The following is a 14533-nucleotide window of genomic DNA, read 5'->3' as shown; positions in this document are numbered from 1 at the left end:
CGCAAATCCTTAGCATGCCACCCTGTCACCTTGAACACCGTCCTTGAGGCTGTAGCCGTCCGCACAATAATATTTAATAGATTGATAACGGTATGCTCCATATACATTCCTCCTGATGTTTCACTTTTAAGCTCTGACTTGGAGGCGCTGGTTGACCAGCTGCCCGAACCATACATCCTGACAGGCGACCTTAATGCTCACAACGCTCTTTGGGGCTCTTCTCGCACGGATGCCCGCGGTCGCCTTATAGAAAAATTTCTTACATCTTCAGGAGCATGCCTTTTCAATACTAAACAGCCTACATACCATAATATAGGACACAACACATACTCATGTCTTGACTTGGCGATTGGCTCCGCAGTTCTCTTTCCATGTCTTGAGTGGGGTGTGGGCACTGACCCATATGGCAGTGACCACTTCCCCACCTCACTTACATATATAGGTAAAGGCCCAAGCAGTTCATCTTCCCATAATAGGTTCAATGAAGCACGAGCTAACTGGAACACATTTACAGAGACATCCAAACTACACCACACATCCATAGGACACCTACACGTTGAAGAAGCCACCCAACTGCTCACGGCGCACATCCTCGACGCCGCCGAAAAGTCCATTCCCCACGCCTCTGGTGCCCCGCGCAACCAGCGGAGGCCGTGGTGGAATGAGGACTGCAGGCGGGCGGGAGAGGCCCAGAACAAGGCGAGGGGTGTCCGTCGTCGGTACCCCACGTCGGGTAACCTCATTTTGTTCAAACGGGCCAAGGCGTTAGGTAAACGTGTGCGCCGTGAGGCAAAACGAGAGAGTTGGCGCTCATTCATAACATCTATAAACTCATACACAGACACACGCAAGGTATGGACACGTATACGCAAACTCAAAGGACAACATACACACAGCCTGCCCCTGGTCAGTACAACAGGGGACACACTGGAAGACCAGGCTGACACACTCGCACAACACTTCCAAGACGTGTCCAGTTCAGCACACTACACGAACACTTTCCTAAAGTATAAAGCCTCTTGTGAAAAGAAGTCCCTACACGACAATAACAAATCACAGACTTCTTACAACTCCCTGTTTTCACTACATGAGCTGAGGGCTGCTCTGAACACGTGTAAACCCTCAGCTCCAGGCCCAGACAACATTACATACACAAGATACAACACCTACACGCAGACACACTTGAAGCACTTCTACATCTATATAATAAAATATGGCTTTCGGGGCACATTCCACACTCTTGGAGGGAGGCCATTGTAGTGGCTTTCTTGAAGGAGGGAAAGGACCCGTCGTCCCCCTCAAGTTACCGTCCAATAGCCCTGACGAGCTGCCTGTGCAAGCTCTTCGAGAAGATGATCAATCGCAGGCTTGTGTACTTCCTCGAGTACAATGGTCTTCTCGAGAGCTGCCAGGCAGGCTTTAGGGTGGGGCGATCGACGAACGATCAACTGGTTGCACTTGACTCATACATCAAGGATGCCTTCGTGCATAAGCAGTACTGCTTAACTGTATTTTTCGACCTCGAGAAGGCCTACGACACCGCTTGGCATTATGGGATCCTTAGTGACCTCAGGTCATTCGGTGTTTCGGGTAATATGTTGAACACCCTTGTTAGTTATTTGTCGGAGAGAGCGTTCAGAGTAAGAGTTGGTTGTGCACTTTCAAAGGTTCACGTCCAAGAAAATGGCGTGCCGCAAGGTGGCGTCTTGAGTTGCACTCTCTTCATAGTAAAGATGAACTCTCTTGGAAAGGCACTGCCACCAACAATCTCTTATTCTATGTATGTAGACGACGTGCAAATATCTTTTAAATCATGTAATATGTCAATATGCGAACGTCAAGTCCAGCTTGGTGTCAAGAAGCTTGCCGGCTGGGCAGACAAGAATGGGTTTAAATTGAATCCTGCAAAAAGCTCCTGCGTTGTGTTCTCCAGAAAGCGCGGGGTCCATCCGGACCCGGACATTACTCTGAATGGCGTGTCGCTTCCTGTGAACAAGGAGCACAAGTTCTTAGGTGTTGTGTTTGACCAGAAACTCACATTCATTCCACACATCAAGAAACTTAAACATAAATGTCTGAAAACAATGAATATACTTAAGGTTCTCTCCCATCAATCGTATGGTTCCGACAAAGAACTCCTACTACGGCTCTATACTGCTTTGGTTGGGTCTCGTTTAGACTATGGCAGTGTGGTATATGGGTCGGCGACTAAAACAGCGTTGCGAATGCTTGACCCAGTGCTACACTTGGGGCTACGGCTTGCGTCGGGTGCTTTTCGCACTAGCCCTGTCGAGAGCCTGTATGCCGAGTGTAATAAGTGGAGCCTTGAGAACCAACGGACGTATATGGACTTACTTTATGCTTTTAAAATTTCATCTCTGAATAACCATCCTTTTTGTCCTGTCTTTAACGACACATCAACATCACTGCTTTTTGTAAATCGCCCATCCGTTCCTCTGCCCTTTTCACTTAGAGTGAGAGAGCGAGCCTCGGATCTGAGCGCTTCGTTTTTAGACGTGTACAGATCATCCTTTTCAGACATTTTACCTCCTTGGAAAGTTCGTCCTGTGTCCTCCGACCTTTCTTTTATGAAACTTGACAAAAATCGGGTACCGCGAGCTGCAATACTGCAGCACTTTCTGTCTCTGCAGTTTAAATACCCACTTGCAGAATTTTACAGTGACGCGTCTAAAACCTCCACCATGGTCTCCTGCGCTGCTCATGCTCATTTCAGTGCAGCCAGAACCATGAGCGTCCACACGACAATTTTTTCAGCAGAAGCGTACGGGATTTTGCTGGTTGTACGACACATACTTGAAAATCAAATTCCGAAGTCTATCATCTACACAGATTCCTTGAGTGTTGTTCGCGCACTGTCATCGCATACACCCCCCAAAAACCACATAGTTAATCTTGTATTTAACACTATCATGTCTGTGTATGCGCAGAAGCATCAGCTGCTCCTCTGCTGGGTTCCAGGACACGCTGGGATCGCTGGAAACGAGTTGGCAGACGAGAGGGCTGCTGCTGCTGCACTCAGGAACACTGTAGACATAACAACCGTACCCTACACAGACCTCAAACCACACATAGACAACACCTGCGCAGAACATGGCAAACACACTGGGACGAACAGACAGACAACAAACTACATGTAATAAAGCCACACTTGGGACGGTACACAGCTGACTCACGCAACAGACACACGGAAGTCGCCTTGGGTAGGCTGCGGATAGGGCACACCCATGCGACGCACTCGTATCTGCTGACGGGATCTTCTAGACCCCAGTGCAGCAGGTGCGGAGAGGCCCTATCCGTAGTGCACATACTAATCACATGCAAGGCACTTCACACAACACGACACAAACACTTCAGAGAACTCTACAGACAACATATTCCCCTACATCCATCGTTTTTCCTAGGTGATGATGCCATTGTTTCTGTGAAACGTGTGTTTGAGTATTTGTCCGACGTCAAGTTTTTAAACCTCATTTCCTATCACGCATCATGAAATCTGGCCCTATACACCAGCCATGCTCATTGTCGTGTTGTGATTTTACTTTTGTTTTTGCTGATTTTAGTTAGTGTTTAAGGTTTCACCCCTATCATCGACTATTGTTTTGGCGCTCTTTGCCCCAGTTGGCCTTGCGCCATAAACACCCAACGATCATCATCACCAGCTTGATAGGCTCACGATTGGACTATGGCAGCGTTTTCTATGGGTCAGCCACTAAAACATCCCTCAGAATGCTGGACCCTGTGCTTCATCTAGGGCTCCGCTTGTCCTGTGGCGCCTTTCGGACTAGTCCAGTCGAAAGCCTGTATGTAGAGTGCAACAAATGGAACCTACAACGTCAGCGAGCATACACAGACCTCCTTTATGCTTTTAAAATTTCATCCATGCCTCACCATCCTTTTAAATCAGTTTTTCATGATAACTCCTTTTAAATCGACCATCGTTCTCTGCGCCCTTCTCTTACAGAGTTAGAGAGGAAGCGTCAGAGCTTGCTGTCTCCTTTTTAGACACCATCCAAAGTTCTGTAAAAGATTACATAGCACCATGGCATCTCCGCCCTGTGTCATGCGACACATCTTTCACACATTTAGATAAAAACCGAGCTCCCACATGTGCAATTCAGCACCACTTCTTGTATTTGCAGGAGAAGTATCATTATTCTGAATTTTATACGGATGCCTCTAAGACTTCCACCTCTGTGTCCTGCGCGGCGCATGGGCCCGGCGTTAGTGTCACCAAAACTCTGAATAGTCATACTAGTATATTTACGGCAGAGGCTTACGGTGTACTTCTTGTTGTCCATCATATACTTCAAAGCCACATCCCACAATCCATTATCTATACAGATTCCCTCTGTGTTGTGCGGGCACTGTCGTCAACAATGCCTTCGAAAAACCACGTTGTCAATCTGATCATCAAGGGTATTATGTCGGTGTGTGTACGCAAATTTGAACTGGTTCTTTGCTGGGTCCCTGGCCACTGTGGTATAGCCGGGAATGAAGCAGCGGACCGACTGGCTGCTGCTGCTACACTCACGAATACAGTAGACATAACCACATTACCCTACACCGACGTGAAACCACACATCAGACAACAATGTAAGGCACTTGACACAACACGACACAAATACTTCCCACAACTACACACGCGACATATTCCACCACACCCGTCATACTTCTTAGGAGATGAAGCTATGTTTTCAATCAAACGCGTTTTCGAGTTTCTTACCGACGTAAAATTTTTACATCTCATTTCTTATCATGCATGTTGACAACCTGGCCCTTTACACCAGTCATCATCTTCATAACGTTGTCTTTTACTTGGTTTATTTTTACTGAAATGTTCTTTTACTTCCATGCCACTTTCATTTAATCACTATTGTTTGGCGCTCTTTGCCTTTTGTCGGCCTTGCGCCAATAAACTCCAAACATCATCATCATCAAAGCGCCCATGCGATATCAGACGAGGTAGTAAGCCTAAACATCTCTGGCGGAGCCAGCCGGCTGTCTCGGGAGCTTCGAAACTGCCGCCATGCGGCGCGCGCCTCCCCATTGGCGCAAGTCTTCAGGGTCTTCCAACTTCCGTGGGCGACGTGCGTCACTTTCTGAGCGAAACAGAAGCTGTCGCGCGCGCGCGAATCGTCGACGCGGGCGTGAAAAAACCGCGCACACAACGCCTACGCGCACGAATCGCGTGCAAAAACACGCCATCGGGTTGACGCTTCACATGGCTTAGTGCTCGTCCTTGAAAGTCTACATTATGCGCCGCTGGTAATTTGACAATTCCGCACACACGCAGGAAAATTCAAAACAGCATTACTAGCATAAGCAACGTGATGGTGCAATTTCAAGCCAAGTGGCAGCTGTATTATCCCCCTCATACTGACACGATTCGGGATGCATAAACGGCAATAATATACATGCAGTCAGGAATATCCGCTCCCTCCAAATGAAAGATTCACCTTTGCTCATTGCAGGTGACCAAAGGGTGCAGCGCTGACACGGAAACAGGGGAGACCAGAAGAACACGCCGCACAAAACAAAAAACTTCGCACCAGCATGAAACATATCATAACAACTGGGATGTTGCTTTAAAGGACAGGACACACGTAAGAAAAGACGGACAGGACTGGCGCTACTTCAACTGATTTATTCACAAGCTACATCTTCGCGTTTATACAATAACAGACTCGATCATGCGCAGCGTGAACCATTTAAAGGTTAACTCCCAACCAAGCATCGCAACAAATACATAGATAACTGCAGCGTTAACACTATGTCATACAAGAGAAAAATTTCAACTGAGAAAAGAAAAGAGCAACGGAAGTATCACTGACACAATCAGTACTATATTTCTTCATATAAAAAGCCTCCAGTATTTCACGCGCGTTTGCATCGTGGCTTCTGCCCAAAATCCTAATCTCACTTAGCCGTGTGACACATTCCTTACAGTTAGCGCAATGGGCAGGCAAGTGCGCTGTCCCCCCATTCTTTATTGCCAAATCATGCTCACGTGCTCGATCATTAATACACCGGCCCGTCTGGCCGAAATAGGCGTTCCCGCACGACCGCGGAATCTTATACACTACACCGGTGCAGCATTTCACAAAAGGCCTAGCGTGCTTCTTATCGCAAGCTGGCTTCTGCGCGGCAGAAATGCGAGGGCACAGGGCAGAGAGCTTCCCGGGAGCGGAAAAGACAACAGGGATGCCGTGTATCTTTGCCACCTTCTTCATGTGGTGGGAAACCTTGTGCACGTAAGGCACCACATCTGCCCTTTCCTTTCTTCCGCCCCTTTTTATCTTCTGAAGCAAGGCCTCTGCAACCGCTGTAATGACCGAACACGGAAATCCTGCTAAAATCAACCTTTTCACCTGTTTTTGGAAGGATTGGTGCATTTTGTGACAGCGCGACCTCGTGGGTGCAGACTGTAAGCATAAACCTGCAATTGCGCGCTTAACTGTCTTGAAGTGTGAAGAGCTGAACAGCATCAGAGCTTTTTTTGCCCGGGACAAGAAACACCAGCAGGTGTGGTCCTTCTGAAATTATAAGTTAAGATCTAAAAACTGCAACACACCGTTTAACGGTAGTTCGTGTGTGAACTTTAAGGCTTTTCCATGTAGTCGAAAGGTGGATAAAACTTGGTTAATTGCTTGCGCACACGCTGTTAATTCTAAATCGTTAAATAAGACTAGAAAGTAGTCGACATATCTAAGAACCTTACAGACATTTCCTCCTTCACAGGCACTTTCCAACGCCGTATCAACAAAGGCTAAAAAAATGTTACATAAAACTGGGGCAACACACGAAACTATGCAAATGCCTTGTCGTTGAAGGTAACAGCCGTCGTCAAAAGTGATGAAAGTATCCTTAAGCTAAAATGAAGCTAAAGTTAAAATGAAATGAAGCCATCGACCGACGCACCGGATGCGTTCTGAAATTTGACTGCACCGTTCTCGTCAATAATTTCCCTTACACAGGCACAGAATAGAACAGATCTTTAAAGCGCTATCCCAGTTGTTATGATCATGAACCAACCAGCCCAGCAACAGGTTCTATTAAGTTATGAAACATGTAGTTCCGCCGTGCCAAAAGTGCGGAGTCACACACGCCATGAGGAAAAAGCACGCTTTTGATAGTAGAGACATTCTTTTTACCTGAACTGGCTGCACTGGTGCAACCTCGTGCAAGCAGTGCAGCATAATGTTCATTTTTTAAACTTGTGCAGGAAAAGTGTGGCTCCGCCCACTTACACTTTTCCATTTTTTAAACCAAAATCCGAACTGCACAACATTGCATGCTCATTTTTGTGAGTTCACGTGAGCAGCCGATAAAAACCGCGGGCACTTCAAACATAGGCCGCCATCTTGTTTTGCGCTGTGGCGCGAGCAGACGACACGCAGGCGGCCGCGAAAACTTGTTCAAAGATGGCAAAGTTTACTGTGGTGAGCAAAGACGGCCGCACACAGGAGCTGCACCGAGTTATCAGTGAGGCTGGTGAGCTCATCTGGCAAGGAAGGGAAGTCGTGTGTATAAGAGAAGGTGCGTTAATTACGTTTGGTATGTGCGAGTTCGCGCGGTTTGAGTTAGGCAACCGCTGCGAATACTCAACAAATCGCGTTTGGCTTGCTGCATAATGTTCCGGCTGTGCACCTGCTGCCAGTGGTGCTTAATGTGGTTGCGTCTTGCCCGGCAATGCATGTATACTGACAAAAGGATGCGGTGCTTATATATTATACACGCAGACGGGGTGCCCATCCTTGTATCGCCGGAGCAGCTGGGCCTGGCGAGTGCGAATGCACAGACGGCCGATTTTTCCGAGGAAGTGGCTGCTGCCGTGGCGCCGGGCCGTACCGGCGACACGGACCATCACCCGGTGGATTTTTGCGGTGCGACCATAGGCGACGACGACGAGCCTGGCTGGCGCTTAAAAACGACGGCTCATTTTATTGAGCTGTGTGAGGTGCGTACGTCTGTGTGCTTTATTCTCGCACTACGGCGTCTTATGTCAGAAAGCATGGTGAAATTCTTCGATTACGTATTTCGCTCATGTTTTCACGCACCACATCGTTCGCGTAGCGTTCGAGCCATCTTTTTAATTTACATAATTCTATGCGCGTACGTACATATACGTGGCTGGCCACATCCTTATGTCAGGTTTCATTTTATATTTGAGACAAATGTATATTAGCATGAAACAAATGAAATTGTATTTTTTTTTCTTTCGCCCAGCATGTAACGACGAACTGATCAAGATTGCAATCATCAAGGGTCAGCAAATAGAGTAAAACAAAACCAGTCATGTGACATCGTTAATGAGTGCACATGCTTCTTGAATTCCTGCAGCATAAATGTGCTGAAGGGCAAGGAAACAGTAAAAGCACAATTTGTTTGTATTCGCGAAACGAAGTGTGTTTACATTTTGTGCGTTCTATTTTGTATCATGCAGGCCAGGCTCTGCGATGGTGCGAAAATTTTTCGCACCAAAAAGGCAATGTGGGAGGGCGTTGCGAAGTACAGGAACGTTAAATTTCCGGATGACATAATCACCCCGATTCAAGCTGATAATAAGAGGAAATTACTCGAAAGAGAGTACAAGAGGGCTTCAGACCCACAGCACGGAGATCGAGGAGTGACGTTGGTTCCAGGGGTGAGCAATTGTCAAGTTTAGATGTTATTCGCCACTGTTTCTGTGGCTGCGGCCCTGATCATTGTAAAATGCAGGCAGCTGTCAAGAATCCTGGAGAAGCAGCATCATTTCAGGCCCCAATTTGTTACTGGGCCTGGCCGAACACTATCCAAAACCAGGTATGAATAACTCGCAGACATATATATATATATATATATATATATATATATATATATATATATATATATATATATATATATATATATATATATATATATATATATATATATATATATATATCCGTGTTTTGATGAATTACCGTATTTTCCCGTGTATAAGCCGCGCTTTTTTTCTGAAATTTTTGTTGGTGCGTCTTATCAACCGCAGGTGCGGCTTATGTATAGAATAAATCCGGTTCGTGGTGCCTACACGTGGTCCGCGCTCGAAAAGGTGCCTGTGTGCTGCGTATGTCAGCGCACGTTAAGAGACACATTTCTATGGTCTAAATGAATCCGATGGCCAGCGCTACCGCGTTTCTCATAGCCGATATGTCGCCTCTGGACGTTAAACAGAACAATTTGCAGCTTTTTCTTGTCAAAAACATAACGATAACGGCCGGCTGCAACCGCGGGCCTCGTCCGCCACGCAGAGTAACTACAGTTACGAATAAATTCAACGTAACATCAAATGGGTTTGCAAAACTAAATGAAGCTTATAATTTATTACAGACAGTTTTACTCTGAAGGAGGTAAATGTGCTGCACTTTTTAAAATGACGCCTTCCTACTAACAAGTTTCAATTTTCGGGCCGCTTGCGGACGCCATGACACCTTGCGTCGAGCTTCCCTCGTAGGTGCAGCATAGCATCCGTCGTGTCCTAGTTCTCGTTAACCATACGCCGCCTGCGAGGTAAAGTTATGATGCGAAGTTCAAGCTACGTGCAGTTGCATTTGTACAAGAACATAGAAACCGGACAGCCGGAAGGCAGTTTGAGGTTAGTGAGAAAATTATACGGGACTGCAAAGCCACCAGCGTGCTCCAGACTATGAAATCTACAAAGGGGACAACCGCGGCAAGAACGCACGCTGGCTGGAGCTCGAGGATCGTCTGCGCACAACGAACCGAAGACGGGGCCGTCTACAGTGCAGCTCGATCTCAAGGCGAAGACACTTGCAACAGACGCTGTTGAATTTACAGGCGGTCCGTCGTCGTGTTTTCACTCTCTGGGGCGCTATACTTGTAGCTGGGTTCATAAAGGCGAGACTGGTCCCGTCCGCGAGTGGTGACGATGTTGGTGAAGGAGACATCAGTTAGTCGGAGGACGACAAATAGTTGTAGCTGGGTTCGTGAAGGGCGGACTGGTCCCGTCCACGAGTGGTGACGATGTTTGCGAAGAAGACATCAGTTAGTCGGAGGACGACAGCGATGCGCCTGCGGAACTCCCATTTGAAGTTGCTGAATTATGTGTTAGCGAGTCAGAGGAAGAAGGCTTCGATGGTTTTGCGTAGACGCCGGCTGTAAGTACATGTCATATGTGCATCAATAAACCATTTCTGAGTTTTGGCTAGACTTTGGATGGGAGGTGCATGTGTTTAGAGCTGTTTACCGGGGGATGCGTTCAGAGGCGGCGGCCGCCGCAACGATGTACTTTCGCCGTGCTTTCAACGAACTGATCCTGTATAAGTTTACCTAATTAACAAGTGCATCATGTTATTAGGTGAATGACGTGTTGTGATGGTTTTTACTCCACTACAGCGAGGCACGTCACTTCTCATTCGGGCACCCATCTTGCTAAGTTTATTGGCAGCCAACAAAAACAGCACCACTCCTGCTCTTCATACAACTTCTAGCTAGCAGCACCAATGCTTGAAAAATGCAGAACAGCATGCTCCACCCAAAAAACAGGCTTGATTTTTCTGTTTGCAAGACAGGTATTGCGCAACTTAAAGGGGCCCTGAGATGGATTTCAAAGTGTTTTTGTTTGTGTCAGAAAATCACTCTATAGTTCTTGTTGAAACAAGTCCAAAAATAGTAAGCATATTCGCTCACGCTAACAAAAGTTATTACCCCGACGAGACAGAACTATTTGTTGGCTCGGCGGCTTGCGATGACGACATAGCCCGACCTCGTCCGAGGCGAAGCACTCATTTCATGGTTGGCCGCCGGAATGTCCGCGATTTTTGACGGCGGCGGTCGTTGGTTTACACCGTCGTCGTTACCATGGTTACTTCAGTGAGTAGGTCGCACATAAAACGATGACGCCTCCCCCACCCCTTTTATTTAAGCTACCTTTTCAGTCATTACGGACTTTGAGCAGGAGGTACTGGTGATTGCGGAAGTCCACCTTGCATGCGTGAGAGTTTCCACGAACGGTAACTTATTTTTACCGTCGCTACATAACGATACAGTGGCTAGAATTTCTAGCGACTGCAACAGCGAGCTCCCTGCGCCGGCGAAATGTACGCTCGCGTCTCGATTAGATTACCGTGAAGTTCCCAGAGAACGCCCCGCCCCGAAACATCGCCCACCTCCTTTTACGGGTGAGATATTCAATTTACTGAAAGACGCGCCCACCCCCTAAAATCGATGGCTTTAGCGCCGATGAGTGCATGCACAAAACAAACCCGAATCATCTCTTCATCTGTAGATGCGGTCACTTATTCGCCCTTTCCGCGCTTGACCCGGAAGTTCGCCAGTCTCGAATTTTTTCTTGACATCTCCGCAGTTTTGGTTGGCGGTGCGGCCACCTTTTCGTAGTTTTTCGCACCTGTCCCGAAAGTTCGCCCATCTCGTATTTTTCACTTAAATTTGGGTGGGCGTTCTTCCGGAACTTTACGGCACAGCAAATGCGCTGCGCTCGGCACTTCTCGCAAGCAATCTTAGTTGATGTTGTTTACTACATTCTTGCTAAATGATGATCAGGAGCACGATAAACTACAATTTTTTTCAGAATGAGCGAGTAAAATATCCGCCCCTACTCCAGCCTCCCACGCTTCCAATGGTTCAGATGCCTTTATGAATTAGCATAGCTCTTTTATGCTTTCAAAATCGTGTTGGGCAAGGTAATATAGGTAACTGTGGAATAATTACAATATATTTTACTCATTTCATATCGAAATATTTCGCGGAGGCGTGAATTCTTGTTAATGCCACGGCCGGACTGGAGGAGCGGCGAGCGCGCACTCGCTCCTCCAGCCCGGCCACGGAGGAAACAAAAGGTTCTTTCCTCCATGAGCCTGGCCGTGTTAATGCAAAAACTTGGTCCTAATTGCTCCCACTAGATAGCGGCGTCAACGTCATGTTTTCTATTTTTTAAGCTGTACAGCAGAAGTATACGGCTCTTTTAAAAGAAAATTATTGTATTGTGAGAGTTCAATATGAAACCTCCAAGATTCAAGCTATTTGAAGTGTAAGCAAACAGCTCTGGGCCACTCTGAACAATAAACTTTTGTGTCATTTGCTTTGAGACAAATTCGCCAGATGTCGCTATTTGGCAGAGCCGGAATGCAGAAACCGCAGAGTGCAATCCTTTCGTTTGCAGCGGCAAACGGCTACTCTTGCTTCATTTAACACGGTAAACGGTAAAGCGCGCTAAGGACACTAGGCAACAGGTTCATTCAGAAGGCCGGTGCAGCAAAGCACACTTTCCTGCGATCATGACTTGATGGGAAGCAATGAAATGAAACTCCTTGGCAGGGGTTGTCGTTACGGGATGCGCATGCTCTTGCCCTTGTCGCGACCGGCGCAGAGAATCAGCTGCGACAGCGTTTGGGCTTGAACTGATTTATTCAGCCCGCGTGAGCACACTTGAGCGTGCGCCTCGTGATCACGAGCAGTGCCCGGCGTCGTCCAAGCGCTGAGCTCCGCGTCCGTCGTCGGCGCTGCGCTCCCTTGGCGCGCCGTTCGTTACCACCTCATAACTGAAACAACGTCAAGGCTACGCTCGAAACACAGATGGTGCAAAGAATCCTTTCGGGTACAGCGTCCAAGAAAGCAAATGCAAAGAAAACTGATGATACTCTTACACCATGCAGACACAGAGCGCTGAGCGATCACGCTGCAAGCGTCGTTGCTCCTGCGCTCACTGTATCCTTCCGCCGAGAACGGAGGAGCGTCAAGCCCGGTTTGGCCCGGTGTGTAAGTGCTTTACACTCCGGTATAAAACAAATATATGCGACTGTGTAAACGCACACACAAACAAAAGATAGTTTTTGTAGCTTTCTGATGTTTTTACGCTCGTAAAAAATTGATTAAATCAAGAGCGCACTAACACGTCACGATTAGTTCAAGAAATAGCCGTTGTGCTCCGATACCATCGACCCCCCAAAAAACCCCATCTCAGGGGCCCTTTAATTAGGTGTAGTTTTTCTAATGCTTTTTTTCTCAATATTAGTCAAGTGTCTGTACCAGTGTGCCGTTATAAGTAACCAGTCATGATGCCTGTAATGCACTTATAGCTTTTTTCTTTCACCCTATCAGCCCTCCTGAAGAACCACCACAACGACAGGCTCCTGAGGCTGGTGCCACTAGCCAGGGCGCTGCTGCACCCAGGGACCAAAACAACCCCAAGGGACGACGCCGCGATGTGCAGCAACTGGCACAGACTTTTGCTGATGCCATGTGCCTAAATTAGGAAAACGCAGAGAGGAGGCACAGAGAAAAAAATGGAGTCTAGGAAAGTAAGAGAGGATTTGTTGAGAAGGCTAGTGGGGGCAGTGGAAAAAAGACTAGTCATGGATGTGAGGTTTATTGACGTGTCCCGTTTTCTCCTCTCACCAAAGCTCTGTGGTATCAATTTCTGTTTCCATTTTCATTTTATTTAATGCATGACTAGATATATATTTATGTATTTTTGTGGGCATAGTGTGACCAATGCTTACCAGCTGGAAATATTTTTAAGACCAGTTTATACGACTGTTTAGTTTTGCCCCACGAACTACAGATTTCTGTACGCGTTACATGTGACTACGCACAAAAGTGCATTTTTTTGCGGACTGAAGCTGTATCTCCACACATAGCACATGTATAATGCCGCGAACCATACATTGGGTTTGTTTATTTGTGTTTTGCGTTTACCGCCCGGCTGCGCCGGTCTGTGTTATCTCTGCGCCAAGGGAAGCGCGTGTTCCATTCTTTATTTCTGTGCCGCATGTGTTATCTGTCGTGATAGGGAGAGCATTCCGATCTAACGTGAACAGCCCAGAATAATCTTCTTGGATCTACTATGTTCTCGATGCGAATCGACGTTTCGAGAACCACGCGCGCCGAAAGATAAAAAGCCTGCAGTGCGGACGCCGGGGCATTCGATTCGACGACACTCGCCTGTGCAAGTCACTTTGTTGACCGCTGCTTCGCCGCCTCTGTATTCTTTTGAGTCGTTAGGGGAGCACAAGTTCGCTCCAATAAACGTGTTTCTCATTCAAGACAACTGCATCGTCCTTGTCTTCGCGACAATATGAAGCCTAACTTTCTTTGAGGCATGCACAGGATATAAAACGTTTGATTGAGCAAAACGCAGCTCTTTCTTCTGGTTTGAAAGGGTCCCATTTCCTAGGCTTCTGGTTTCTCAGGCCCCAGTTACGAGGTATCTGGTCGCAGTTGTCAAGGGCCTGGCTTGGTACTGGTTTGAACTGGGCCCTGTTAGGGGTCAACTGGGCCCAGTTCGGGGTCAACTGGGCCCAGTTACAGGGGATCCGGTTCCAGTTACAGGGCATCCGGTTCCAGTTTCCGGGTGTCAGGATCCCAGTTTTCACAGGCCTGGCCTGCTTCTGGTTTACTTTGGTCCCAGTTAGAGTGCCATTCCAAGTTAAAGGACATTCCCTTCAAATTGCTCAAACGCAGTTTCTAGAGTTACGTCCGACGGAACCCAACATTGAAAACTAGAGTTACG

General features: G+C 47.3%; 1 long non-coding RNA gene across 1 annotated transcript; it reads left to right on the top strand.

Annotated features, from left to right (window-relative positions):
- The first annotated feature begins 6438 nt into the window (after nt 1-6438).
- On the top strand, nt 6439-13995 carry LOC144145153 (uncharacterized). The gene is made up of 3 exons (XR_013317445.1): nt 6439-8665; nt 8740-8823; nt 13123-13995. It is a non-coding gene; the product is annotated as an uncharacterized LOC144145153 (long non-coding RNA).
- Nucleotides 13996-14533: the final 538 nt, after the last annotated feature.

This window comes from Haemaphysalis longicornis, unplaced genomic scaffold (assembly GCF_048455015.1).
Source record: "Haemaphysalis longicornis isolate Haplotype H1 unplaced genomic scaffold, Haemaphysalis longicornis Haplotype H1 scaffold_7, whole genome shotgun sequence".
Taxonomy (NCBI): domain Eukaryota; kingdom Metazoa; phylum Arthropoda; class Arachnida; order Ixodida; family Ixodidae; genus Haemaphysalis; species Haemaphysalis longicornis.
Note: the sequence above shows the minus strand (reverse complement) of the source record. Positions and strands in the feature narration are given on the sequence as shown.